The sequence below is a fragment of the Pleurodeles waltl genome, chromosome 12, assembly GCF_031143425.1.
Source record: "Pleurodeles waltl isolate 20211129_DDA chromosome 12, aPleWal1.hap1.20221129, whole genome shotgun sequence".
NCBI classification, from domain to species: Eukaryota; Metazoa; Chordata; class Amphibia; order Caudata; family Salamandridae; genus Pleurodeles; species Pleurodeles waltl.
In genome coordinates this window covers 557,174,093-557,202,048 of record NC_090451.1, presented here as the reverse complement: position 1 = coordinate 557,202,048, position 27,956 = coordinate 557,174,093, and positions in this window count along the sequence as shown.

Here is a 27,956-nt window from a genome sequence, read left to right as displayed (position 1 = left end):
ATATGGTATATTTGTGTTTTTTGTGGGGTTTCCGACAACTCAATCATATAGGCTACAGGAGTTACGTCCCCCAGTACTCTGTATGGACCTTTCCATTTTGCTAATAGTTTGTTGTCTGAACTAGGTAGTAATATAAGGACCTTATCACCAGAGTGTAGCTGTCTGAACTAGGTGTTCTTGTCATAGTATCGTTTTTGTTTGTCTTGGTCTCTCTCAAGATGTACTCACACATCCTCCCATACTGTCTGGATCTGGGACTTTAGTTGTTGGGTGTACTCTAGTAGGGCCCCCCCCTTCTTCCTCCCACAGCTCTGCAGCCATGTCTAAGAGGGTTCGGGGTTGTCGACCAAAAACCAGCTCAAAGGGAGTATGACCTGTAGAGGATTATACATGAGTCCTCATTGCGTAAAGGACCAGGGGTAGCTTCTTGTCCCAGTCTTTCCCTGATTCGGAGATGGTTTTCTTCAAAATGGATTTTAGTGTATGGTTATACCTCTCCACGAGGCTGTCAGTTTGGGGGTGATATATGGAGGTCCTTAAGTGTTTCGCGCATATAATCTGACAAATCTGAGTCATTAGATGTGACATGAATGGCGTTCCCTGATCTGTCAGAATTTCCTTGGGAAACCCTACTCGCGAAAAGAACCCAACCATGGCATGCTCACGCTTTTGGTGGTCATACCAGATAGAGGTGTAGCTTCTGGGTACCGGGTCGCGTAGTCGACTAGGACGAGGATATAGGTATATCCTTTGGACGAGGGAACAAGTGGGCCCACCAGCAAGTACTCTTCCGTCTTTTCCCTTCCAAAATGTCCACCCCCATATGACTATGTGCTAGATGTAAGGCTTGAATGCGGTAGGTTTCTGGAACCACTAGCTGTTTCTTTTCCTGATTATTATAGTTTGTGATCCTATATAGGAGGCCTCTCTGTAGCAGAAAATAGGGGCCCACATCTCCCGTTATCTCGGATGTGGCTGATTTCCAGGCGTGTTGGAGGGTGGGATCCTCTCTTTGGCTACTGCAGAAAGGGGAATAGAGGTAACTGCTATCTTTCTTACATCCTTCCATTCGTTGTTCTCTTCTTTGGAGTGATGCAAATTCTTTTGGTCTCTTTTTTCCTTCTTACTAGGTTTGTACCGGTTTCCCCCCAAACTTATGTGTATTCTGGCAAAAGGGTGCCTCCTCCCACCATAGGTCCATCTGACTTTTGCTCTGTGTGCTACTCAATAGGTCAGCAAAATATGTGTAATCGGTGCCCACGATGATTTCCTGTACTAAATGGCCGATGACTCCCATCTCCATTACGTCTCGTTGGTCCTCCCATTCAACGGAGACGGAGACCAAAGAATAGTCCCTCATGTCACCGTGAATGCAACATATAGAGACAGTGTTCCTGAGTGTTTGAGTTTTGAGGTCCACCAGGTTGGCTCTAATGACGGATTGGCTGCAGCCTGAGTCAACCAGTATGGTGGTGGTGTGTCCATTAACAACCATCTCTTTCATCTATTCCTAATTCTCTTTTCTGGTATAAAAGACTCTTCCACGGGTAATGCCGATTTCCATGGGTTCCGGTTTCTCCTCCTTGTGGGGACACATGCAGGCAATATGACCCCACTCTTCAGAACTGTAGCACTGGGGTTGTTCGTTAGGATTTTTCTAATTGAATCTGAGAATAAGAGTCTCCTCGGGGGTTTTCCAAGGTATAGGTCGGTAGGAGGGTCCTACAGGCCGACCGGTGGGGTTGGTTCCTTTTGATCGTCCAGGTCTAAAGTCAGCTGAACAATGGTATGCACACACTAGATCTATTGCCGTCATGGTATCCATGTTGGGGTGCTGCTTGATCCAATTGCAGGTGGCTGACGGTAAGGCCTTCAGGTATTGTTCGAGAAGGATCGTTCGAATAACATCTTCTCTGTAAGTGCCAATAGGGCCAAACCATTTCAGTCCCAAAACCTTTACTCGGAAATAGAGGGCACAGGGGTTCTCTGACGGACACCACTTGGCTTTCCTAAAATTGAATCTGTAATATTCGGTATCAAAGCCAACCCGCTCCAATATACTTTTCTTTATATCTGTGTAAGGGGTAGTTCCCCCAGGGTTAACTGCTTGACATGCAGCTTGTAGATTGCCCATCAGTAAGAGGGCCACATACTGTCCCCATTTATCTTCTGGCCATGTAGCGGATGTTGCTACCCTCTCAAAGTTGGTGAAGAACGCATCAGGATCGTCAACTCCTTGATACTTCTGGAGGAGAGAGCTAGGCACATTGGGATGGACTTGTGTTGCGGCTATAGTGTCCGTTAGTTTTTGTAAGGCGGTCTCATGAACCTTCTGGTTATTTGCTATAATGGTTGCCTGGCTCTTTAACACACTTTGAAGGGTTTCTCAGTCTGTCCTAAGCTTCCCATTGGTGTTCCTCCCATATAACTTGCAGGTGGCGCTGCCCCCTGCCAGTTGCTGGATCATGTCCTCAATCATAGGCTTAACCTCCATTGCAGGGAATGACTTATGGCCCCTTTTCTTCTTCTTATTGTTGCTATCCCACTTCTGACACCACTGTAGGAGGTGGGGGGTATAGGGTTATCAAAGGAACAGTATAAAGGACTCTCTAAGAGACGTAATCTGGTTTTAGTGATAATGTTATTTTATTGTTTCATTTATTTATTTCAGTCCCTTCGTTTCTCATGAGTTCTACATAGTCCGTGTTCTCTTGGTTCTCAGTTCCTTTCTTTGGGCTTTTCATTGTCTTTTCCGTTATTCTCTTCCCTTTGTTTCTAATTCCTTGCTTTCTCTTTCCTTTAGGAGTCTCCTCTGCGGTGAGACGCTCCCCATCGTCTGAACAGAACCGGAAGAATCACCAGGAGAAAAATCGGGAGAAAAAAAAAAAAGGTAAGTGGTTTATTCAGGGACTTCTGGTGTAGGGTTAGAAGGGAAAGTGTAGCATGGTCGGACAGGGAAAGCCTTAACAGATGCCCAAATTATCACCAAGTTGTAGGGTATTTCTTTGTATCCTCGAAGGTATTCTGCTGAACTTGATCAGTGAGGCTTCACAGTCCTCGTTGGTGCGCGTTAGTAAGACACTCAAAGCCAAAAAAAACAAGTATTTTGTTTGTTAGGTCAATGGTGCCGAGTTGACCTTAATAACCTTTCAATGTACTTGTCCCCACACCACCTGCTTTCTCCTCCCACCCAAAAAGTGTGCTATAGGGATTTCACTGGCAGGTCCAGGGACGTGGCAGCAAAGTGCTCCTGTACGCTGTTTCACCGTCAGCGTCTCCGGGTCTTGACCTCCTGTGGCTTCTCTTTCGTCCTCCGTGTTCAGCCCCTCTCCTTCTCTCTCCTCTCCGTCTTCGGTGTTTCTCTTGGACACTGCGCGCGTCGGAAGTTCCTCCTTTATTTTCATGGAAACCTGGATATCCGGTTTTGTGCTGGACTCTTCAGGTTTGCTTCGCTCCTCGTGCCCACAGGGCATTGGTTGATCGGCCCAGGGTCGATATCAGTAACCAGGGACCTCGCGACCCGGTTACAGAATGGTACACAAATTGCAGTTATTCATATTTAATAAAAAAACATTTCAAGGACAATTTATGGAAATGTAGGGAAGTGCAGTGCTTAGTGACCCGTTCTATCAATTTATCTCTCCCTTTTGTTTCAATACAATCCTAATGTAGATTTACGATATTTAATAATACACATTCGAGCAATGCTGTAATTTAAAAGGCAATCTGTTCTCTACTCACACAAACATTCCTTGGAACACCTACTCCACCTCAGTAGTTTTTACCTATAGTGTTTTTCCAATTTTGGAAATCATGTACTTGCAACCTTTAAAAACTGACATTATCATGGAGTTTCTTCTAATCTTACACTCTCATTTAAAAAAAAAAAAATGGCCTCCTTAATAATTGTTTGCCAATTGTGGTGTAGTGAGTGATGGCCATTTACTGTAAATCGCTCCCTCTCCGCTCTTCTTACTCACATTACATGGACTGCAGACAGTGATGATAGCTTCCCTGTAGGACTCTTTGATCATTGGAGAGCTTGCCTAACAGGTTTACTAAATATAACGCTTCTGACTTTTCCCAATTGCCCTTTTTTGTGACTTCTTCCAACTGAGTTTGTGAATGGACCTTTTCTTTTTTCATACATTTTGCTGCTTTCATCGACCAACGCATGTGACAGGTCAACAAATACTCCCTTTTTCTCAATTCCATCTAGGTTCTCTTTTTCCTAGATGCAAATACATCTCTTTTCAACTCATCTAGGCAATAAATCTCTTAGGGAGCTCCTGTTCCTCCTTTTTTGTAAGCTTTTTTTTTTCACTAGGTCACGCTTTTTTGCACCATCCAGTTTTATCCATTTTCACCTTTACCAGTTAACTTAAATTAACATTATTTACTGTCAACCCTGATGATGACCACCCGAGTCCTCCCAAGGTGACGATTCTCAACTTTACATAAGTGTTGATCTCAAATACTTGGATGTTCCAGCAGTTTTCTTTGTGAAGCCTGCTTGTCTACTTCATTGTGATGTTTATTTAGAAATAAATGGAGGACAAATATGATTCTACTACTTTGCTTTTCTGCCCCATAGTTTGCAATGTACTTTTTGTACTAGGCACTGCTCAGCCCACACTTAATGAATTGTTTTTGATTTTTTTATATTATACAAATGGTGCAAATATTATGTCCTCCTGCGTCTGATTCGTCGTACTAGTTGTTTTAAAACGGTTAGCAGTGTTTTGAATAAGCAACTCCCTTTCTTTTGCACCATACTAACTATGAAGGAACATCTTTGGTTCTCTTTCTATACCTACTCTTTTTTCTTCTCACCATGATCTTATGTTATATTTACCAGCGGGTGAATTGAAGCATACACAGATTGACAGAATCTATTAACTCCACAGTGCCAACGTAGTATAACATTCTGAGCTTGCCAAACAACAAAGGAATGTAGATAATGAAGTGTGCAGGTGTTATGTGAACATTTGTACAAGCTATTTCTCTAGAGCAGGGAAATCTTCTGGCATTGTCATTGTATTTGTAGGATCAACCGGGTGGATAGGCGCAGTTCTAGTAAAGCTCTTTGTGGACACGTTTAGGTTGGCTGGCCAACTAAGTAGATTTTGATTTTGTCTCCTGGAGGATCAAACCACACACGTTTTGTGGTGCTAGTATGTTGCTTTTATCCATTGCTTGCAAAATCCTACTTTGGTGATGGTAAAGTTAGTATGTCATTTTGAAGCATTCACAGGTATAAGTTAAGTTGGCAGCAAATTTCAGTTCTGAAACAGAGGGGCCAGACTCAAAGTTGCTGTTCCCATTGTCACACGTAGGTAGCAGTACTGAAATAACGTTTATGTAACACAGATAACTAAACCTTTACACATCATTTAAGAAACAACTTTTGAACCCCAAACCATCCACAGGAAGGACAGGAATCGACTGATCAAAACTCAGTGAAAGAAAAAAAATCGTACAAAGAATAATGTAAAAAACGAGTATGGCGTTAGGTGCTTAAAATGAGAAAAGGGTGACATGAAATGGACTCTAAAGAAGACAAAAGCTCACCAAGGCAGAAAGAGAAAAGGAAGCAGTTAAAAGTTCCAATAGAAGACAAAAGGAACAATTAAGAATTGGAAGGTGGACTAGAAACTGTGGTCAGGGTATTACCATGATACACGAGGTAATAGATAAGCAAAGAGACAACTTCTACTTTTAATGACTGTACATAGGAAAAGAAAGAGGATAAAAGTTTAAAGGGAAGCCTAGGAATGGGTGAATGAAGAAGTGAAGGTTAGCTCGAATAGAAGTCTAATGAAAGAGTACAAAATAGGCGAACCAGCGAGAAAGTATGAAGAGTGTTCATGCAGAAGAGAAGAGCACCAGTCTAAGAAAGAAAAGAGTGCAGATGAGATTTTAGTTGCAGGAAAAGTGTGTAGCGTACATTTCGTATACAGACTGCAGAGCTGCAAATACAAGGCACAGGTAACAAAGATTTGAAAATAGAAGGAAAGAGACGGACCAAAGAGCACCCAACGATTATAGGCAGATTTAAGTTAGAGGGGGTGAAAAGGAAAATAATTGGATGGGTGTATGAGAAAATGGAGAAAGTGAAATCATTTTAGTGGAGTTAAGGTTAAGTCTTGATGACTCATGTAACAAGGGGCAGATGTTCAGAGTGATGGACGCTACATATTGCAGAATAGTAAATTAAATACTAGTGACTTCCATGTAACGGTGCACATTTCTAGAGAAACCAAGAGATTAAAGAACAGGCGGGTTACACTGAGGGTCCAGTGTTTAAACAAACCCCACAAAACTGGAAATATACTAAATTGGAAAGAGACCAACATAATTTCAACATTGAAATAGTGTATATCTATTTTGAATCAGACTTGTATACCAGTCACGAGAACCAGGGAGCCATATGCAATTACCAAGGGCCAGACTAAAGGAGATGTATTACATTTTGGAAAACTCATGAGACCTTGAGATAAACATAGACCTGGAGATGAACCTACAAAATGTGAATACAACTATCAATCTATTGAGCAATTGCTTCACCACAGAAGAAATGTAGGTGCTGACTTTAGACCTTTCCCCTTTTTTCTGTCATACCAACTAATTCTTTCACCATAAAATTACAAGCTTCTTTCACCATAAAATTAGAAGCTCTAGAAATATTTTGTAAATTGAAACTTGTAGGGAAATGCCTCCCTTGGCATGGTTACCCCATAACCTTTTGCCTTTTGTTGATGCCAGTTATGATTGAAAGTGTGCTGGGACCCTGCTAACCAGGCCCAGCACCAGTGCTCTTTCCCTAAACTGTACCTTTGTTCCCACAATTGGCACAGCCCTGGCACACAGATAAGTCCCTTGTAAATGGTATCCCTGGTACCAAGGTCCTTGTGGCCAGGGAAGGTCTCCAAGGGCTGCAGCATGTATTATGCCACCCAGGGGACCCCTCACTCAGCACATGCACACTGCCTCACAGCTTGTGTGTGCTGGTGGGGAGAAAATGACTACGTCGACATGGCAGTCCCCTCAGGGTGCCAGGTCCACACCCCACTGCATGTGGCATAGATAAGTCACCCCTCTAGGAGGCCTTACAGCCCTAAGGCAGGGTAAACTATACTACAGGTGAGGGCATAGTTGCATGAGCAATATGTCCCTGCAGTGTCTAAAGCAAACCTTAGACATTGTAAGTGCAGGGTAGCCCTAAAGAGTATATGATCTGGGAGTCTGTCAATTGCGAACTCCGCAGTTCCATAATGGCTACACTGAAATCTGGGAAGTCCTTTGCACCTGACCGGCCCTGTGTTGCTAGTGCTGTGGCTTTGGAGTTGCCTTGAACCCCCAACGTTGGGCAGCCTATGCCCAGGAGACTCACTGTGTAAGTGCTTTACTTACCTGCAAAAACTAACCAAACTTACCTTCCCCAGGAACTGTTGATTTTTGCAGTGTCCACTTTTGAAATAGCTACTTGCCATTTTAACCAAAACTGTGAGTACTAGTGTTTTAAGTCAAAGTTCTATACTTACCTGTGTGAAGTACCTTGTATTTTATGTACTTACCTCAAATCTTAAATCCTGTGGTTCTAAAATAAATTTAGAAAATATATTTTTCTATTTAAAACCTTTTGCGCTGGAGTTAAGTCTGAGTGTGTGTTCCTCATTTATTGCCTGTGTGTGTACAACAAATGGTTAACACTACCCTCTGAGAAGCCTACTGCTCAACCACACTACCACAAAAATAGAGCATTAGTATTATCTACTTTTGCCACTATCAACCTCTAAGGGGAACACTTGGACTCTGTGCACACTATCTCTCACTTTGAGATAGTATATACAGAGCCAACTTCCTACAAAACTCAAAACCTGCTTCTGTAACAAAGAGATTGACCAAAGGGGAGATGTGGCGGGACCAAGAAAAACGCATCTTTTATACCACCATCACACATAAGCCCGCTATAATTGATGACCATTGAAAAATCAGTGCTGTCACCTATTGAACATATGTAAACTAAAAAACAAAGTTTGACAAAATGTATTTAAAGAACACACACACTCTATTGAAACTAAATTAAAAAAATATAAATAATCATCAAGTCAGCTGAAAAATGAGGCAGCATATGCATCCTTGACAGAGACCTGTACTTGGCAGAAAAGATCTGAAAATCACTAATGAAGCTTGCTGTAGAAGATTGCCTAATGATAGAAGCATGCAGTCGCAAAAACACACTAATGGAATCTGAAATGAAGGACTCGATCAAGGGTGACCAAACCAAAAAGAATATCTCCAAGTAGCTTTGGTCAAAAAACACATACTGGGTTAATAACACTTTAATTGGCAGTAGAAGACTGCATGCAAATGTCTTCATTAGGACACATATGTAATATGCATCATAATCTTGCAAGTTGTTTAGCGTGAACACAAAAACTCGAAGCAACATACTATGTCAGATGTTAAAAAGCTAGTTGTGGTGATGACACACAAATAGAAGCACTCTATGTGTTAGAATCCAATCATGGCTGACAGCCAGCGGGTATCGCCAACTTCATATAACAAGCACCACAAACAGCAGAATACAAGACCGTTCCTGCACCAGAAGAGAAGTGATCATCTGTGCTCTTTTAACTGCCAAACTTAACACACTGGTATTTTTCACTTCTTTAACCGTAAAGCCTCTGAGGTGCTACACTGGCTAAACATAAGCATTACCCTTGTGTCTTCAAGCCAGTATTAAAATTGCAGACACAGGCCAGAGGACAATATCTACAGTATTTACACTTTTTGGGTCTGAGAAGTACCTTCAAATAAATGTTGTGGAGCTGTCAGTGGGCCGTTGTGCCTTGACAGCCTTCCTGTTTCCTATATCAAGACGTGCTATTCAAGTTGTGTGCAACAACACTGCTGTCATCCATAATATCAACAGAGTAGTGTGGAGTCATGGATACTGTGTTGGAAGACAGTTGATCTGTAGATGTGAGCCAGGCAATTGGGCATTTTCTCAGTCGTGGCTCACCTTGCAATCACCTCAACATAAGAGCAAATGCTCTGAGTCACTTTTCATTGGAGAACAATCTGTGGGAACTTCATCCTGAAGTCACAGAAGTTAATATTTCCAGATTAGGGCGCATCTCTTCACCACAGAACAGAAATTTGTATGCCATACACTTCCCTATGAATGATTCCCTGGGTATGCCCTTTGGTTTCAATTGGTCATGTGGCCTGCTTTACAAATTACCCCTGATCCCTCTTTTCCTGAGAATCCATTTGAAGGTGTACAGTGATTGAGCACAGCTCAAGCTGAAGGCTTCGGACTGGGTGAGGTGAATTTGGTATTCCAATCTGTTGGTAAACAGCAACTGGCCCCTTCTTCCTCATCCGCACAGGGTAAATCTGGTGTTGCAGCAGGGAAGCATGGACCTTCATGCCAATCCTCAACCACTGCAGCTGCACACATGGAGATTGAAGGTGCCAACTAGAGCCCTTCTGCTTACTGCCTGAATTTGTTTTTTTGGCTGCCAGGAAACTTGCCCAAAATCCATTTATTCTGCTCAATGTATATGACAGACATATAACCAAAATTGTGTAGTCTGAATTGACATCCTTTTGTCTTATATGTTTATAAGGAAATGTCTAGGACACATATCTTGATGCACATAATCTATGTTAGACATTCTTAAACTCATGTCAGAAATTTAATTTCTGCTAACCTTTTGTATATAAGGAAGACCTTTTGACCTCTTCTCAGAAGAGGTCCTTTGTCCAGAGTATCATCTGAGATTCTGCCAGATACAGTCTCATCTACTGCTGTCACACTTCTCACTTCGCAAATTGCTACAGCTCGCCTGAAGCTGATAATAATGCTGAGCTACGGATGAAGACTGACTGACTGCTACCGCAGCATGTGTTTGCCCTTCAGGGGGAACGCTGCATTCATTCTCTGATGATAAAGACAGCCTTTGCTGTCAACGAGGTACGCAATGTGTCCCTCCTCCCTAAGAAACTCTAGACTGAAAGTTGCTCTGCTTTCCATGCCCTATTAGTAAAGTGCATATAAGAGATATTAGTTAGGGTGTCCGGATCTAGAGGATATTTTAATGATATTCTTACAATGTTGGAAATGTTCATTTTATTCTTGTTATTCCTAACGTGCCTTCTTGCTGTTTTTATACTATTCTATGTAGTTGTTTTAGATTACTGAGAAACAGATTGTTCCTTAAATACTTTAAACTTAAGTGTTAGTTCTTCTTGGTACAGTGTGTGTGATACAAAGAATAATTAAATAAGGTTTGTTGCTCTTTTCACTGTGCCCCTGATCCCTTTATGGGATTGTTAACAACCCAAAAGCAATGCTTCTATGTCAATTACACATTGATTAGTATTTTGCAGGGCTACAATAATCCATCTTCCATATTCATCACTGGTACATTGAATCAAGTTTACATATGTCACCTGTGGGTGGAAAAACACACCTTGTAGAGTTACGCCAAAGTTGTAACTTAACTGAACCCTTGTTAAAGTTACCACTAGCCAAGTATGAAAGGTTTACTCTATTTGTTTCAAGCCACTCTGTTTTTTGCTCCTCAGTGGGATTTCAGTGATATGTTGTAGCAAGGTAGCCTCTTTCTAGCCTTGTTACCCCCACTTTTGGCCTGTTTGTGAGTATATGGCAGGGTGTTTTTACTGTCTCACTGGGATCCTGATAGCCAGGGCCCAGTGCTCGTAGTGAAAACCCTATAATGTCAGTGTGTTTGATATGTGTCACTGGGATCCTGCTAGCCAGGACCCCAGTGCTCACACGTTTGTAGCCTATATGTGTTACCTGTGTGGTGCCTAACTGTATCATTGAGGCTCTGCTAACCAGAACCTCAGTGTTTATGCTCTCTCTGCTTTCTAAAATTGTCACTGCAGGCTAGTGACTAATTTTACCAATTCTCATTGGCACACTGGAACACCCTTATAATTCCCTTGTATATGGTACCTAGGAACCCAGGGTATTGGGATTCGAGGAGATCCCTATGGGCTGCAGCATTTCTTTAGCCACCCATAGGGACGCTGACAATTCTTACACAGGACTGCCACTGCAGCCTGAGTGGAATAAAGTCCATGTTATTTCACAGCCATTTTTCACTGCACATAAGTAACTTCTAAGTCACCTATATGTCTAACCCTCACTTGGTGAAGGTTAGGTGCAAAGTTACTTAGTGTGTGGGCACCCTGGCACTAGCCGAGGTGCCCCCACAGTGTTCACGGCAAATTCCCCGGACTTTGTGAGTGCGGGGACACCATTACATGCGTGCACTACATATAGGTCACTACCTTTATGTAGCGTCACAATGGTAACTCCGAACATGGCCATGTAACATGTCTAGGATCATGGAATTGTCACCCCAATACCATTCTGGTATTGGGGGGACAATTCCATGCATCCCCGGGTCGTCTCTAGCACAGAACCCGGGTACTGCCAAACTTCCTTTCTGTGGTTTCCACTGCAGCTGCTGCTGCTGCCAACCCCTCAGACAGGTTTCTGCCCCCTGGGGTCTGGGCAGCCCAGTCCCAGGAAGGCAGAACAAAGGATTTCCTCTGAGAGAGGGTGTTACACCCTCTCCCTTTTGGAAATAGGTGTGAAGGGCTGGGGAGGAGTAGCCTCCCCCAGCCTCTGGAAATGCTTTGATGGGCACAGATGGTGCCCATCTCTGCATAAGCCAGTCTACACCGGTTCAGGGATCCCCCAGCCTTGCTCTGGCACGAAACTGGACAAAGGAAAGGGGAGTGACCACTCCCCTGACCAGTACCTCCCAGGGGAGGTGCTCAGAGCTCCTCCAGTGTGTCCCAGACCTCTGCCATCTTGGATTCAGAGGTGTTGGGGCACAATGAACTGCTCTGAGTGGCCAGTACCAGCAGGTGACGTCAGAGACCCCTCCTGATAAGTGCTTACCTCTTTAAGTAGTCAAGCCTCCTTTCTTAGTAGCCAAACCTCCTTTTTTGGCTATTAAGGGTCTCTCCTCTGGGCTATTCCTCAGATAACGAATGCAAGAGCTCACCAGAGTTCCTCTGCACTTCCCTCTTCGACTTCTGCCAAGTATCGACCGCAGACTGCTCCAGGACGCCTGCAAAACCGCAACAAAGTAGCAAGACGACTACCAGCAACATTGTAGTGCCTCATCCTGCCGGCTTTCTCGACTGTTTCCTGGTGGTGTGTGCTCTGAGGGCTGTCTGCCTTCACCCTGCACTGGAAGCCAAGAAGAAATCTCCAGTGGGTCGACGGAATCTTCCCCCTGCCAACACAACCACCAAACTTCTACCACCGGTCCTCTGGGTCCTCTCTCATCCTGACGAGCGTGGTCCCTGGAACACGGGAGCTGGGTCCAAGTGTCTCCCACAGTCCAGTGGCCCTTCTGTCCAAATTTGGTGGAGGTAAGTCTTTGCTTCCCCACGCCAGACAGCAAACCTGTGTACTGCGTGATTTGCAGCTTCTCTGGCTTCTGTGCACTTTTTCAAGGATTCCTTTGTGCACAGCCTTGCCTGGGTCCCTATCACTCTGTCCTGCATTGCCCAACTCGCTGAGTTGAAATCCGACGTTGTGGGACCCTCATTTTGTGACTCTGAGTTCTCAGATCTTCTAAGTTCCTGTTCCGGTACTTCTGCAGATGCTGCCTGCTTCTGCAGGGGCTCTCTGAGTTGCTGAGCGCCTCCTCTGTCTCCTCCTCCAAGGGGCGAAATCCTGGTCCTTCCTGGTCCCCAGCAGCACCCAAAATCCTCAACCGCAACTCTTGCAGCTAGCAAGGCTTGTTTGTGGTATTTCTGCCTGGAATCACTTCTGCAACATCCAGCACGCCGTGGGACATCTTCCATCCAAAGGAGAAGTTCCTAGCCCTTTTCGTTGTTGCAGAATCTTTGGCTTCTTCCATCCAGAGGCAGCCTTTTGCAACTTCATTCGGGGTTTGGTGGGCACCTGCCCCCCCTGGACACTTTCGTGACTCTTGGACTTGGTCCCCTTCCTTTGCAGGTCCTCAGGTTCAGGAATCTGTCTTCAGTGTTTTGCTGGTGCTTGTGGTTCTTGCAGAATCCCCTATCACGACTATTGTGTCTTTCTGGGGTAGTAGGGTAACTTTACTCCTACTTTTCAGGGTCTTGGTGTGGGATATTTTGGACACCCTTACTGTTTTCTCACAGTTGCAGCGACCCTCTACAATCTCCCATAGGATTGGGGTCCATTCGTAATTCGCATTCCACTTTTGGAGTATATTGTTTGTGTTGCCCCTAGACCTATGTCTACCTATTGCATCCTATTGTGATTCTACATTGTTTGCACTACTTTTCATATTGTTACTTACCTGTTTTGGGTTTGTGTACATATAACTTGTGTATATTACTTACCTCCTAAGTGAGGGTATTCTCTGAGATACTTTTGGCATATTGTCACTAAAATAAAGTACCTTTATTTTTTAGTAACTCTGAGTATTGTGTTTTCTTATGATATAGTGCTATATGATATAAGTGGTATAGTAGGAGCTTTGCATGTCTCCTAGTTCAGCCTAAGCTGCTTTGCCATAGCTACCTTCTATCAGCCTAAGCTGCTAGAAATACCTCTATTCTATTAATAAGGGATAACTGGACCTGGCACAAGGTGTAAGTACCACAAGGTACCCACTATAAGCCAGGCCAGCCTACTTCATATGTTAACATTGATTATGGCATCCCCATTTGAGTTGATGCAGTTTCTCCGTTCAACATTTGACCCTGAAAACATTCTTCTTATTTGCAATGACTTGGGCTCAATGTTTTGTATCTGAATAAACCAGTTCTAGCTGCATAGACCTGAAGCATGCAGTGCCTTTGTACATCAACCGCACACAACAGGATAGAGTGGATGATCGTCTCATTGTGGTTATCCCCAAGGTCAAGAAGGTCAAATTTGTGGCTAAATCACACCATTTCATTTTGGCTTATAATTTGAATTAAAATCTGATATCTACGGCCAAAAACATTCTCCAGGTGACATTTGTGCCCACTCCACCAGGACCATGGCTACTTCTGCTACTCTCACCAGATGTGTTCTACTGGTTGACGATTGCTCTGCCAACACATAGTTATCTACCTTTGCTAAATATTGCTTCCTCACAACTCAAACATGCAGTGGCTAATACTTTTCCAGGGCAGTGTTACATGAATCCTTAGAGAAAAGCAACAGTCAGGCAAATTATATAGCAGACCATAGTGAGAATGTGATCCCAGCACAGCACTTTAAAAATTGTTAAGTATTGCTACTCAGTGCCCTATTAAAAGTTAGGTGGAATATGTTGGGTTTTACCACACATGGTATATACTGTTACCCCAGGGTCAGTGTAAGAAATCTGCCTTTCCTGTATGGCCACCCTGTATTTTGCACCTTTTGCTTCACCCAATATCTTTCATTGTTTTAGCACTCTATATACTATACCCTTGTTAACCAGTAGTAAACTGCCTGTGCTCCCCTTTTTAGCATGGTCAAATTGACATGTTCATAATTTGCATATTTAACTTACCTGTAAGTACCTGGTATATGGTACAAGGTGTACCAAGTACCTGGAAGTTAAATGTCACTTGTGGACTGTAGCACCTAGTAAGCCACCTGCTACAGTGGCACTGCAGCCATGGCTTCAGGCTTACCCTGTACAGCATGACTGCAGCAGTATAAAAAGTGCAATTTGACTGGTCAAAATAAATCCTCTTAACAGGTAAAATCTCCCTTTTAAATATTACTAAGCCACCCCTATTTAGTCTTGAGGTCCACACAGCAAGGTTCAGGGTATTTAGTAGAAGGAGCTCTTCCCAGCTTTCAGGAAGAAGCAAGTTGTAAACAACACAGCATTTTGCGAAGAGTTAGTCAATGTTTCTATTTTTTGTGGATTCCATCTACTTGCAGTTTGTGGAGGAAATAGGTGTTAAACCAATGAGCTATGCATTTCTAAAAAGTAGACACAATTCAAAATTCAACAAGGCATAATTTGTGTAGATAACTATTGTTTCCCCAAAAAAACTAATCATTGAAATAAAAAATAATGTAAACAAATAGAGAAAAAAAGAAATACTTGACAGTATTTCCATCTGTAATTTGTTGCCTGATTGCTGAAAACTAATATATTGTTTTGTCCATCAGACCCTCCTGGAAGCGGGGATAGATTCCAGTTAGTTGTTCAAAACATGCAATCCCTAGAACCAAAAACTGAGTAGCAGCTTATAGTGATATCTAATTGTATATCAACCATTCAGCAATTCCTATGGTAAAATGTAATGAATGTAAATTATTATGAAAGAAACCTATGCATTTTTTTTAAATGTGCCCAAGAGACAAATAGTGGATATTTATACAACTTGGGCTCATTGTCATAGTGCTCAAAGGGAATTCTGAAACACATGTGTTTCTTGCACACTAGCTTATATTGTAACGCCACAAAAGGGAGAAATTCAGTTGATAATGACAAATGTTCTACTATTCTGTGTTGCTGCACTTCTGATAATAATGATAGCCCACGGGTATCACCTGCAACAGTAAGGCTTTCAAAATCCATTGTGGAGACATCAAGTTTGTGCCTTGAAACTGTCTCAGACTGGTGAGGTGGGTAGCTACCGTATTTGAGCCCAGACTCTGCCATCACCAAGGGAAACATACCAAACTCAGACATTTGTGAATACTAGACATTCATGGGAGTTCCGAGTGGTGCACGTTACAAGGTGGTTCCCAGAAATGTACTAAAAACACTTTACAAATATCAAGCTTTAGCTACAATCATGCATTTTCCTCACCTTTCTGTAAGGATAGGTTCCGACATCTGCAGTGATATATAAAATTCATACCACCAAGCATTCCCACACTTCTTCTGATAAAAATGAACCCCCACCAGTATGGTGGGCCTATCGCCAGCCCCAAAATGCAAAACGGAAACATCACGTTTTTACCTTGAAAACTTACCCTTCCTCTACATCAGAGGTCTTCAAACTGGGGGGCGGGCCCCCCTTGGGGGGCCTGAAGTGATCCCAGGGGGGGCCCCAGACTCTGGCCAAAATAAATATTATACAGATAACAGGCTTTTGTTTTAAGCAGAAGCATGTTATTGCAGTTTTAAAAAGGTAACAGTACTCACCTGCAATGTTTAAATAGGTTTAGACATATTTAAACATTGCCATGTTTATAGAATAATTGTGAAAAATTCTGAGGGGGGCCCAATGATTTTTATTTTTCAACTGGGGGGGCGCGGCATTAAAAAGTTTGGAGACCTCTGCTCTACATGAACAGATGAAAAGCATGACCATGTGCAGTCAGTGCACTATGATCGTGGTCTTTGCATGATCCCTGGATTAGTCTGTTTTTGTGTCATGTAATAGGCCCACAGACGTAAGTGGCGGGAACGCTGGGCAGTGGGAATTTGGTATAGCGCTGCAGATTCCAGAACTTCCACACTATTCTGCCCACCAGGAGTCTGTGTGGGCGAAAGACTGCTGGATCCATTTGGGCCACCATGCCCGATGTCTGTGCAGGCCACTTTCACCCCATTCTTTTGTTTTTTGAAAATATAACCTGTTGTATCTAGTGTGCCTTCTGCCACCCTTGTTTTTTGTTACTTGTATGCACGTTTCCTGTGAATTATTGTGTCCCCTTGTTTTCTTTGATATATCCATGCTGCAGTTATGTCATCAAGTAAAAACAGCACTGCTGCTGCTGAGCTACATAGATTCTTTCAAAGCAATGGAAAACAGAAGTATTTACCGATGACCACCAACAGATAGTGTCCAGAGTTTAGGGAACCATGGAAATCCACTGCTGTCAAGAACACAGCTCCTGGGAGTTCAGACATATGTAGTTTCTCTGTGCAAGAAAATGGGTGTAGCATGTGATAGATTTAGGGCCTTATCTTGCAGTACATTTCTCAGAGTTATTTACTTTTTCAAACTACTTTTATTGATTTTAATATAGTCATACAGATACATATCGGGTAGAAATGCATGTAGTTGGCAGTATCAAATCGACTATTCCCAAAAGAGGGCCTGGGCATATTGAGTCAGCAAATAGTTACACAACAGGAGGTTTTGGTTCTAAACAACATACTGGTGAAAAAAAAACGTATACTGCCAGGTCATAACAGATACAATTAGAGTGCAAATATTGAAATGGTGATATGTGTGCCGGCCCATATTTGCAGATCCCGATTTTTTTTATTTAAACATAGCTAATCATATAGGGATGGAATGGCATGCAAATGAATCCTGGTATACTAAATAGAACAATCGGTCTGGGGGAGAGAAACAATAAGAATGCATTTGTGATGTTAAATGAATGTAAAGGTTCAGCCATTCAAGTCTCGCTTAAGTCTAGGGCTCTTCCTAGAGTGCTATAAGTTGGTTTAATAGAGTGTCCCATTCCATTTCAAAGGGGACCATTTGGAGGCCCTGGGTTCCTTCCCACCACAGAGCCACAGATTTGCCTTTACCCCATTTAAGAGTAGTTGCATGCCAATATTGAAGTCCTGGTAGACTTCTGGCCTTCCAATGCATCGTAATAGATCTCCGAACCACCAGCAAAGCCAAGTCTAGAAAGCGGTTGGTAGTGCTCCCTGATTTTTTGCATTTGAAAAGTCCCAAAATACAAATTTCTATGGATCACAAACTGGCTGCCTCGTGATGTTTTTCAGCATGTCTGGGATCTCCCTCCATAAGACTGCCAACCACTGGGCAACTCCAAAACATGTGAGCCATGTCAGCGTCATTTGTTCTGCATCTGAGGCAACTTGTGGTAGTGCCATATATCATGTGTAAACACGCCAGTGTGAGTTATACCCTATGTAGAATATTATGCTGAATATATCGAAATTTTACGTTGAGGGAGAGTTTGCTTGAGTAAGTTAATACCTTATCCCATTCTTTCTGCGTCAGGGTGCGTCTGATGTGGCGCTCCCATTTCTGTTGAGTGGACTGCAGTGGGTCTTGCTGGGTGTAAGCTAGAGCCCAAGTGAAACATGTGATAAGGTTGCGCCCATTACCTATAATAAATGGAGTGTATGCACCAAGGGATATGTTTCTGGATCAGTATCTGCTGTTTGCCAGAGGTGTTGCATTTTGTCCAATAGAGCGTTGAAGGTCAGGAAGTGGTCCATTGGAAAGTTAAGATCTGTCTACAGCTGTGCAAAGGGAATGATGGAAGTGTTTTAAAACAGCGCGCGCGCTGGGGGTGTCAACCCCACCCCCTCCCATGTCTCTGCACCTTCTCTCCCAATCAGGCCCCTAAAGGGGTGGATCGAGTTAATGTGCATCCCTGGTGTGAAGGCCTGTAACAGCTGCAGACTCCTGAGAGCTGGTGAGTACTATTTTCAAGAAGTTGTTGGATCGCTCTGGGAGTTTGTCTTTTGGCAGGAATGCCTCTTACACCATGTGCAGTTTTGACCAGCCTAGCGTCATTTTCTGGCGCAAAACCATCCATATCACATGACTCCTGTCTTAGAAAAGACAGTAGTCATGCCCACAACCCCAATGGCCGGCACAGGGGACCAGGGTCCCCTGGTAATGGACATTGCACCCAGTACTATGTAGTGGGCCTCACTTCATGGCCCCCAATGGCATTTAAAAAAAAATATATATACTTACCTGCACTTACTTATACTTACCTATGATGGGGTCCCCCGTCCTCCACTGTCCCTCCGGTGTGGGTGTCCCTGGGGCCTGGGGAGGGCACCTGTGGGCTCATTCTCATGGGAATAGACCCACAGGTCTCCTAACGCCTGCCCTGACCCAGGCGTTAAATAATGGTGCAAAGCAAGCTTTGCTCCATTATTTGACCCCTCCTCCCCTGTGCATGATTTTAGCACAGGAGGATGAATATGGTGCTAAGGCCATAGAGTAATTGTTTGCATGGGAACGCCTACTTTGCATCTCATTGACACAAAGTAGGTTTCCTTGTCCAACTCCATAAATTTGGCGCTAGACGGGTCTAGCGCCAAAGTATAAATATGGAGTTTGTTTTGCACCAAATTTGCGTTAAAAAAATGAAGCAAAACAAATACAAATATGCCCCTTAATCTCAGTAGCCATTTTGAACCAAGGGCTATAAATAGCCCTGTTCCAGAACATTTGCTGCTTCGCATTGAGGAATCCAGATGAGTCTCGCCTTCGTGTCAGACCCCAATTCAGATGGATGCTGTGTCTTGGAGAAAAATTATAAGTGCTCATCTCTGAGCACTCCCGACTGGGTTCTTTTCTCTGACACGTTCTCTGGGAGGGTCTGGTCTCTTGCTTCGTCCTTCAGCCGCAAACTCGGAAAGCGAGGATACATTGTATCTCTCGCTGCGAAGAGAACATTACTGCGTTACTTTGTTTCCAAACATTCTAAACAACGTTAAGGCTTATTATACGCATCGCAGCTATTTGGAGACGCACAGATTGAATTCCTAAAAAACTGTGCAGTTGGGATTTTCATAGTTATTTTGGACATTTCTAAATGTTTGAACTTTGTATATTGTGAAACTTTAAATCGAATCATGATTATTATGCAAGTTGTGTGTTATGTGTGATGAGAAATACATGCGCATTTGTCTGTACTGTTTCAGCATGCTAGTAGAGACCACTCATTCCACTAGACATGTTGGGGGTCATTCTGACCCCGGCGGTCTCAGACCGCCGGGGCCAGGGTCGGCGGGAGCACCGCCGACAGACCGGCGGTGCCCCGCAGGGCATTCTGACCGCGGCGGTTCGGCCGCGGTCAGACTAGGAAAACCGGCGGTCTCCCGCCGGTTTTCCGCTGCCCTACAGAATCCTCCATGGCGGCGGAGCGCGCTCCGCCGCCACCCGCCAGGAACAGGATGGCGGTAGGGGGTGCCACGGGGCCCCTGGGGGCCCCTGCAGTGCCCATGACAATGGCATGGGCACTGCAGGGGCCCCCGTAAGAGGGCCCCACTTTGTATTTCAGTGTCTGCTTTGCAGACACTGAAATACGCGACGGGTGCCACTGCACCCGTCGCACCTTCCCACTACGCGGGCTCAATTCTGAGCCGGCGTCCTCGTGGGAAGGTTGATTTGCCCTGGGCTGGCGGGCGGCCTTTTGGCGGTCGCCCGCCAGCCCAGGGCAAATCCCAAAATACCCTCAGCGGTCTTTCGACTGCGGAGCGGTATTTTGGTGGGGGAAGTCTGGCGGGCGGCCTCCGCCGCCCGCCGGACTTAGAATCACCCCCGTAGTGTATTATATAACGTGTGTTGTGATATGTATTTTGTATTCCAAGGTGCTACTAGAGATCACGCATCTACTAGACACTCATATCATTATGGTAAGAGGGCTTGTGGTGTGATGTGTGTCCAGCACATAATCCTGGGATGTTCCTGCTCTAGGAGAGGATAGTGAAGGTCTAGTCCTGTCCCTACCTAGAGCCAGTGGCGTAGCGTGGGTTGTCAGCACCCAGGGCAAGGCAAGTAATTTGCGCCCCCTAACCCGTGGATTTTAGCACTCGAGTCCCCCCCCCCCCAGATGTTGCGCCCGGTGCTGCCGCCCCCCCCTGGACCCCCCACGCTACGCCACTGCCTAGAGCTCTCGCTATGCTCCCACTGTAGTTTACATTGTATCTGGAAATAATTCCTCTCACAGCCATTACTCTGATACTTACCTCTGATTATTCTTTCTTTAGGTCCAAGTGAGTACTTCAGGAAACAATCCAGCTTGCACTTTTATTGTTTTGATCTTTTGTTTTAGCTGTTTATTTTAACTTGTTATTTTAGTTTATTGTTTTTTCCCTTGCCCCTTTCCCTTGTCTTCATCCCTGTGCCATCGTGTTCTTAGTTGCTAGTGGTGCTGCAGTGGATGTAGGGGAGAGTTGGTGCATGCTGCGCCCGCAACTGTTGGTCGTGGACTCATGGGTGATGATCTGAACTGCAAAGCGCTCTGACATGGTGAGGCTGTTACCTCCCCACTATTAGATGCCCATTCTATAAATCTCTCCCGTAGATGTGCCAAGGAAAGCTCACATCAGGCTTGAGCGTGGCTCTGCTGAAGGTCCTGTTGAAACCTCAAGCCCATAACGAGCTGAGCTTTCATGTGACTTCTGCCTGCATTTCTCCCTCTACCTAGGATGTGGTGTTAGGGCCAGAGCTGAAGACTGTGGAACTGGGGAAACAGGTTCATGTCTCAGCATCCGATCAAGATCCCATGATTTTTCACACATCTCCCGAGCTCCCCATGCCTAAAAAAATGAATGTAACATTGTCTAATGTAACTCGTGCTTATGTAAAGCACCTCACTACCTTTGGTCGAGTTTAGGCTATATTGCAAAACCGCAGAAAATGTATTAAGAGGTAAAATCAAACACATAACATAAGGTAAGACAAATAGTAATTTACTGGCTGATTTGTATAAAGTGAAACCAGAAAACCTAGATAAATCACAGCTTCCCCACTTAAATTGTGTGATCTTAGGCAAATATTTTATTTCACCAAAATCTTTTTTCCTCATCATCGCAAACAAAAGGACTTTCAAATATGTGCATTCAGACAACCAGTTGTACAAAACTGTCACTTTTAATAAGTAAATTTCTATAATGTGCCCTATAAGCTTCCACATGTAAAGAAATACTCTTTTTTGAATCTTGATGACTTTCTCATATTTTATGTGATATTTTTTATTTATATTGAAAATATTTTCAGGGTTCGGCTCGTGCACAGGGTCTAAGCTCTGAGCCAGACCCTTAGCTCACTCTGGCTCGGCTCTCCCTGTTAATTTGTTGGTTCAGCCACCTCTACTCTCCACTTCTAGTTGCATCTGAGGTGCTTCTCCCCTGGCACCATGCCTGCAACCTGCTTGAACATTGTCAAGTACATACAGCACTATAGGCTATCTTAGGTGTTAATGGGCTGCAAATAAGCATTCTCAAGTCCAGTCTAACAGCACCTACAGCTCTGGTGGAAACTGTGTCATCTGCTGGTTTGCTCCCAGGGCCAGCAATCTGAGTGTGTCCATCTGCAGGCGAGAAAGAGCATCCGCCACTGAGTTTACGCTCTCTGACTCGCCTTGACCTCCATGTTTGCTCTAAGCTGCATCTTGACGAGCTGTACTAGCAGTGCCATCACTTGAGGGCAATTTGCTCTTTTAATATTTTTGTTTACATTTCTTTTGTTTACAAGATAGGCATCACACAGGTCGTCGAGAGCACATTACGAGTGCATAAAAAGCAATAACAATAATAGTGTCGGTAGTTATGAACCCCTCTCCACTCACTGCCCAGACAATCGTCAGCCGATACATTTTCAACACAAAAGCAAAATGTGAGGTCACTTGTATCCACTTGCTGGTCCACACTATGCCTATTAACATTATGGCATGGCTTGACTCCGTTCCCCACCATTGTCTAATGTCTCCAGGGGGGAGTATTGCAGCCATCCACTCCATTCCTTACAAAACGTTTAGAAGCAACCCCTGGAAGATATGTGGCTTTTTCTGCCACCATATACATGTTCATATCCTGTTTCCACTCCTGTAGTGTAAACATTCACTTACTCCCTAGTACAGAGCTATGTCCCATGTAGCCACCACGAGGCCCAGGTTACTGAACAAAAGTGTGGCCCGGGCCAGGTCCACGTTATTGGGAATCCCCAGGAGGATGAATTTGGGTTCCAGCGGGATTGAGACTTCAAGGACCCTTCTGAGCTCCTCAGTGATTGCGACCCAGGAGTCCTGGCTTGCTGGGCATCCCCAAATTGTGTGAAAAAAGGAGCTGTCCTGTACCAGGCACCACAGACAGTGCGGGTTTTGACCCCTGCCCATGGCGTGTAGTCTCCATCTATCGTAATACACTTTGTGAAGTATTTTAAATTGAGTTAATCGTAGGTTTGGTTTTATTGCTACCTCTCTTTGGTGCATTAGTGCCGCCCCCAAACAATGTCTTCCAGGTCTCCTATGTCTTCTACTCATTTTCCCTGCAGTCTGTGTTGGTTGTCAGACATGTTAGTATTTAGGGTTTTAGAAGTCCGGGAGACCATTCCCCCCAGCTCCTCTGTTAGCAAACGCACTTCCAAAGAAGCTTACTCTGGGATACCCTCTCTGGGTAGCCCCTCAGCTTGCCATGCATGACATATCTGCTCATATTTCAGAAATTGATTGGCGTTCATAACAAAATCATGCTGAAGAGACAAGAATGATAGTATAATCTCCACTCTCCATCAAACTCCTAAGGTTGGAGATCCTAATAAGACCCCATGTCCCGAAGCCCTGAAGTTTCCCCATATCCAGGAGCCACTCCCCCTCCCACAGGGGAGTTTCTTGCATTGGTTTATGGTGCCAGCCCAAACACTTTGTGGCTCTTCCCAGGCTGCCAACACCATCTGGGCAGCCAGGAGGAGACGCCGGCACCCCCCTTCCCCCATAGAGATGTTACAAGCAGGACTTTTCCCCCCACTTCCCCTTTCCCAGTCGGTCGGTTGGGTGGTATAGAACGTATCCTATAAGACATAGAGCAGCTTTGGGAGTAAAATCATTTTGAGCATAGCGGCTCGCCCCATCAGTGTAAAGGGGCAGCCCCCTCCATTCCCCCATCTCCTCTCGGCAGGCTTTTCACCATCCTCCCTATATTCAATCAAGACAAAGTTTCCGCCTCAGTCTCATGAAGATTCCTAGATATTTAAAGCTGTCCACTGCTCTCCTCAAGTGATGGGGGAGTAGGGATGTGTCTATTTTGCCCCGTGGAAGGTAGAGAACCAATTTGTCCTAATTAACTTTGTATACGGAGTGGCTACCGTCCTCCTCAAACAAGTGGAAGATGAAGGAGACGGTCGAAGACGGGTCTGAAATGTAGAGGAAGATTTGCCTGCATATTGCAAAATCTTCCCTACTGCACCAGTGATTCTGGAGTATCGAACCCTGTGGTGAACTTGCACTATGCAGGCCAATGGTTCTAATGTGAGGGCGAAAAGGAGCGGGGACAGCCCTGCCTGGTGCCTCTACAGATGGGGAACTCAGCGGAGAGTATTCAATTAACTTGTACAGCTGCAACTTAATCTTCGTAAAGCGGTTGCACCCACTTCTGATACTGAGCACCAAACCCACACTTCACCAAGGTTTGTTCCAGGAAGGGCCAATGCCCTGCATCAAACACCTTTTCTGTGTTTAGTGCGAGAACGATATGTTTCTCAGACCGATCTCCTACTTTGTTCTTCCAGTTGTGGGCTCTTCAGAGATTATATTGTGATGACCTGCCAGGCATGAAGCCTGACTGATCCCTAAGAATCAAGGGTGTGAAGACCTGGAAGAGTCCAGAGGCCAACATGGTGGCCAGGATCTGAACCGCAATATTTAGTAGTGAAATTGAGTTGTATGAAGCACAGTGGTCCTTCGGCTTACCATCCTCATGGATCACTACTGTGACAGCCCGTCTGAGATCTGATGGAATGGTGCCCTTTTGGTCATCCTCTAAAAGCATGTTTAGGAGATGGGGCTCAAGCAGCTTAAAATAACATTTGAAGAACTCCACAGGAATCCCTTTGGGGCCCAGAATTTTATTAGGCTTGAAATTCTGCCAATGTGATTTCAGCTTCCAGCACATCATGTGTCTCTGCAACTAATTTGCCGATGATTACAGACACCAGGTAATGCGAGATGTGCAGCGCCTCCTGCAGAGGGCCTAGCTTTGTAAAACTTTTTGTAGTAACAGGCAAAGCCCCCCCCCCAATAGTCTCATCCATGTCAAAGCATTCCTTCCATGACTCCACTATCCAATGCACCCACCTGGCCTCTCTTTCTTTCTGCCTAACCATGCCAGGAGTTTCCTGACTTTTTCATTGGCATCAGACAGCCTATGTCGTACCGTGCCCATTTGGTCCATTGCCCCCTCTTGTGCCAATTCACAATATTTCGTTCTCAGGAGTTCCAACTACCTGAGTTTGGGGATTTTTGAGTTGGGCCCAGGTCTCCCTCGAGTTCTGAAATTTTCACTCCAGCTGTTTCATTGCCCCTACCGCCTTCTCTTCTTTCAGACTTTCAGGTTTTGGGCAGAGTTATAAAGAACCATCTCCTTTGCTTCCCATAGAACCACTGTAGATTTAACTGAGCCTTCATTACCTTTAAAGTACAGCTCAAAGTCCACCTACAATTCAATGGCCACATCCAGGTCATTCAAATCCCACATGTTTAACTTCCAGCCGGTCCCCCATCACAGCGTCTCTTACTCAGTTTCACTAGAAGAGGGGAGAGGTCAGAAGGCCCCTGGGCCAAATCGTATGCTTGCTGTATCGTGCCCACCTCCAGCTCTGAGGCAAATATATAGGCCCATATTTATGAAAAATGTGACACAACTGCGCCAGCGCAGTTGTGCGTCATTTTTTTTAATAAGAGCTAATGCTCTGATGCTATCCATACACCATAGTTATAAAATGACACACAATGGTGCTAAAGAATGGCTAGTGTTTCAAAAAAAGAAGCTAGCCGGTGACAGATGGCGTTAGGGGAAATGGCGCTAGTGGGTCAAAAATGATGTTAGGCTGATTAGTGGCAAAATATCTGCTACTAGTCTGCCTAGGGTCATTTTTTGGTGCACAAGCAGCCAAAAAATAACTCCTGTCTAAGTATAGACAGGAGTCATTACCACTACCCCAATGCCCATCACAGGGGACCAGTGTCTCCAGGGCAAGCCCAAAATACCCAGTGCCAGCCAGGGGGCCCCATGCAAGGGGTCCCCAGTGGCACACCACATACACATACACATACACATACACTTACCTGCAACTTACCTGGGATGGGCTCCATCCTTCTGTAGTGTCCCTGTGGTGTGGGTGGTGGTAATGCTGGGGGTTGAGGTGGACATCTCTGTGCCCATTCCATGGTGTTTCCCCATGGAAATGGGCCTACTAGCACATTAACGCCTGGTCTGACCAGGCGTTAAATAATGTCGCTAAGCTGGCTTAGTGCCATTTTTTAGGTCCATCTCCCACCTGCGCTTCGTTCCAGTGCTGGGGGGCTAACATCATTTTTAGGAAGGGAATGCCTACCTTGCATCTCATTGATGGAAGGTGGGTTGGTGCTTCCTAGAAATGGTGCTAACTCTAATATTTTGAGATTAGAGGGGTCTAGCATCAAAATATAAATATCGAGTTAAGTTAGTGGCATTTTAGCATCAAAATTAATGACGCTAAACTGAAGCTAACTTTCCATAAATGTGGTCCTCTATGTGCCCCAGAGAAATAGGAATATCATCTATTGGTGGGGTACACTCTGCAGCACACATAGAAAGAGCTTAACGCCTCTCATGATTTTTTTTTTTGCAGGAAGGTTCCCCTTCCTGCACAAAACACACTCCTGCCTATAACACAGGCACTCTTGCACCATAGTGCAAGGGTGCCTGCATTGGTGCTAGGCTGCCAAAATTGCACCAGCTCAAGGGAAAGAACAGAAATGCACCATATTGGATAAATACAGTGCATTCCAGCCCTTTTCCTGTAACATAGGGCAGAGCAGCAAGGTGATCTGCCACAAATGTCATAAATATGCCCCCTGTGCTGTGTGAAGTGATGCTTTGAAGGAGACAAAGATAGACCAGATATAGCTAAGAAGTCCTTGGAGGTGAGGTTGGCGACTAGGGAAGCAAAACGGTGGGGAAAGGAAATATTAACAACAAAACAATGCGTGGATCATCCTGCTGCAAAGTATTTATGGTTACATCTTATCCTGAACGGTACTCTCATCTGAGCTGTCAGTTTGGCTGAAGCTGTTATCATTTGAGAAGATCATGGGTGACTACAGAAACATTGTGATGACAAGAGAGACTAAGGAGCTCAACGAACCACTCCAATATTAAGTTGCTGCCATGTGCCTCTGTCATGTTTCACTCCAAGTTCTAACAGTCCTAATCATGAATGTTTACCCACCATCAGTTTACACACTGAGCATTTAAACTTAAATTATTAACAAAAAAGTAAAATACAAGTCCCAGAATGCAATGTGATATTGGATACAAAGCTAGAACTAGCTGATAATGTCACACACAATAAGGGTACACTTGGCATTTAAAAAGTATATAACAGAGAGGTTTTCACAGCACCAAGTATCTGTGTGAATGAATGATGCATAATAAGAGATGGAGAAAGGGGTGCTATGAAAGGAAATAGGGTCTACAGGAGGAGCGAGAAGCAATATGAACAAGAGTATACAGGAAAGCTTGATGAGTTTGGAAGGGAAGCTGAGCTATTAAATCGGGAGGGGGATGAAGATAAGGGGGAAAAGAGTAAAGGTTAAAGGACGAGAGGGGGAAGATGAAGGCAAGAGAAATACATACACAAAGAGAACGTGGCAAGGAAAGGACCAGGATCAGAGTAGAATAAAATATAGTTCACAGTACCAAAATAAATGTGGCCCCATCAGCAAAACATATAGCAAAAACGTGGTAACATCAGGGAAATCTACAGTAAAAATCAACCCATATGGCCATAAAACCATCCCATAACTGCTTAAAAAGACAGCCCACCCACTAATCTGTCAGACCAGCCGATTGGGCACTGCCTGGTTCCCTTATAAGCCAGTCTGACTCTGGAAAGGACCAGCAATTGAGACTGGAAGATAATGTGAATTAATGGACAAGAATGATGGGGAAGGTGCATTCATGGACATGAATGATGCAGAAGCAAGTCGAATGAGATTGAAAAGCAAACATGGAGAGGGGAGGAAGACATAGAGAGAAAGGTAAGAGTGAATGGCAAATTGAAAGAGAGAGGTGGGTGCTTGTAATGTTCTAGTCTGTAAAATAACAACAAAAGAAGGGTCAAGGGCTCTGGTACTCTCTCTTGTGAATCATTAGTTCAGGGGTTGAATAGATGGCAGTGGAGACATTTCTCACTCCAGAGAAAAATGGTCAATCTAGACGAGAATCTACAGATGGAATTTCTTTCACCATTGAGATAGCAGGGTGGAGGAAATACAGATAATGGGCTCTATTTTATGCTATCTG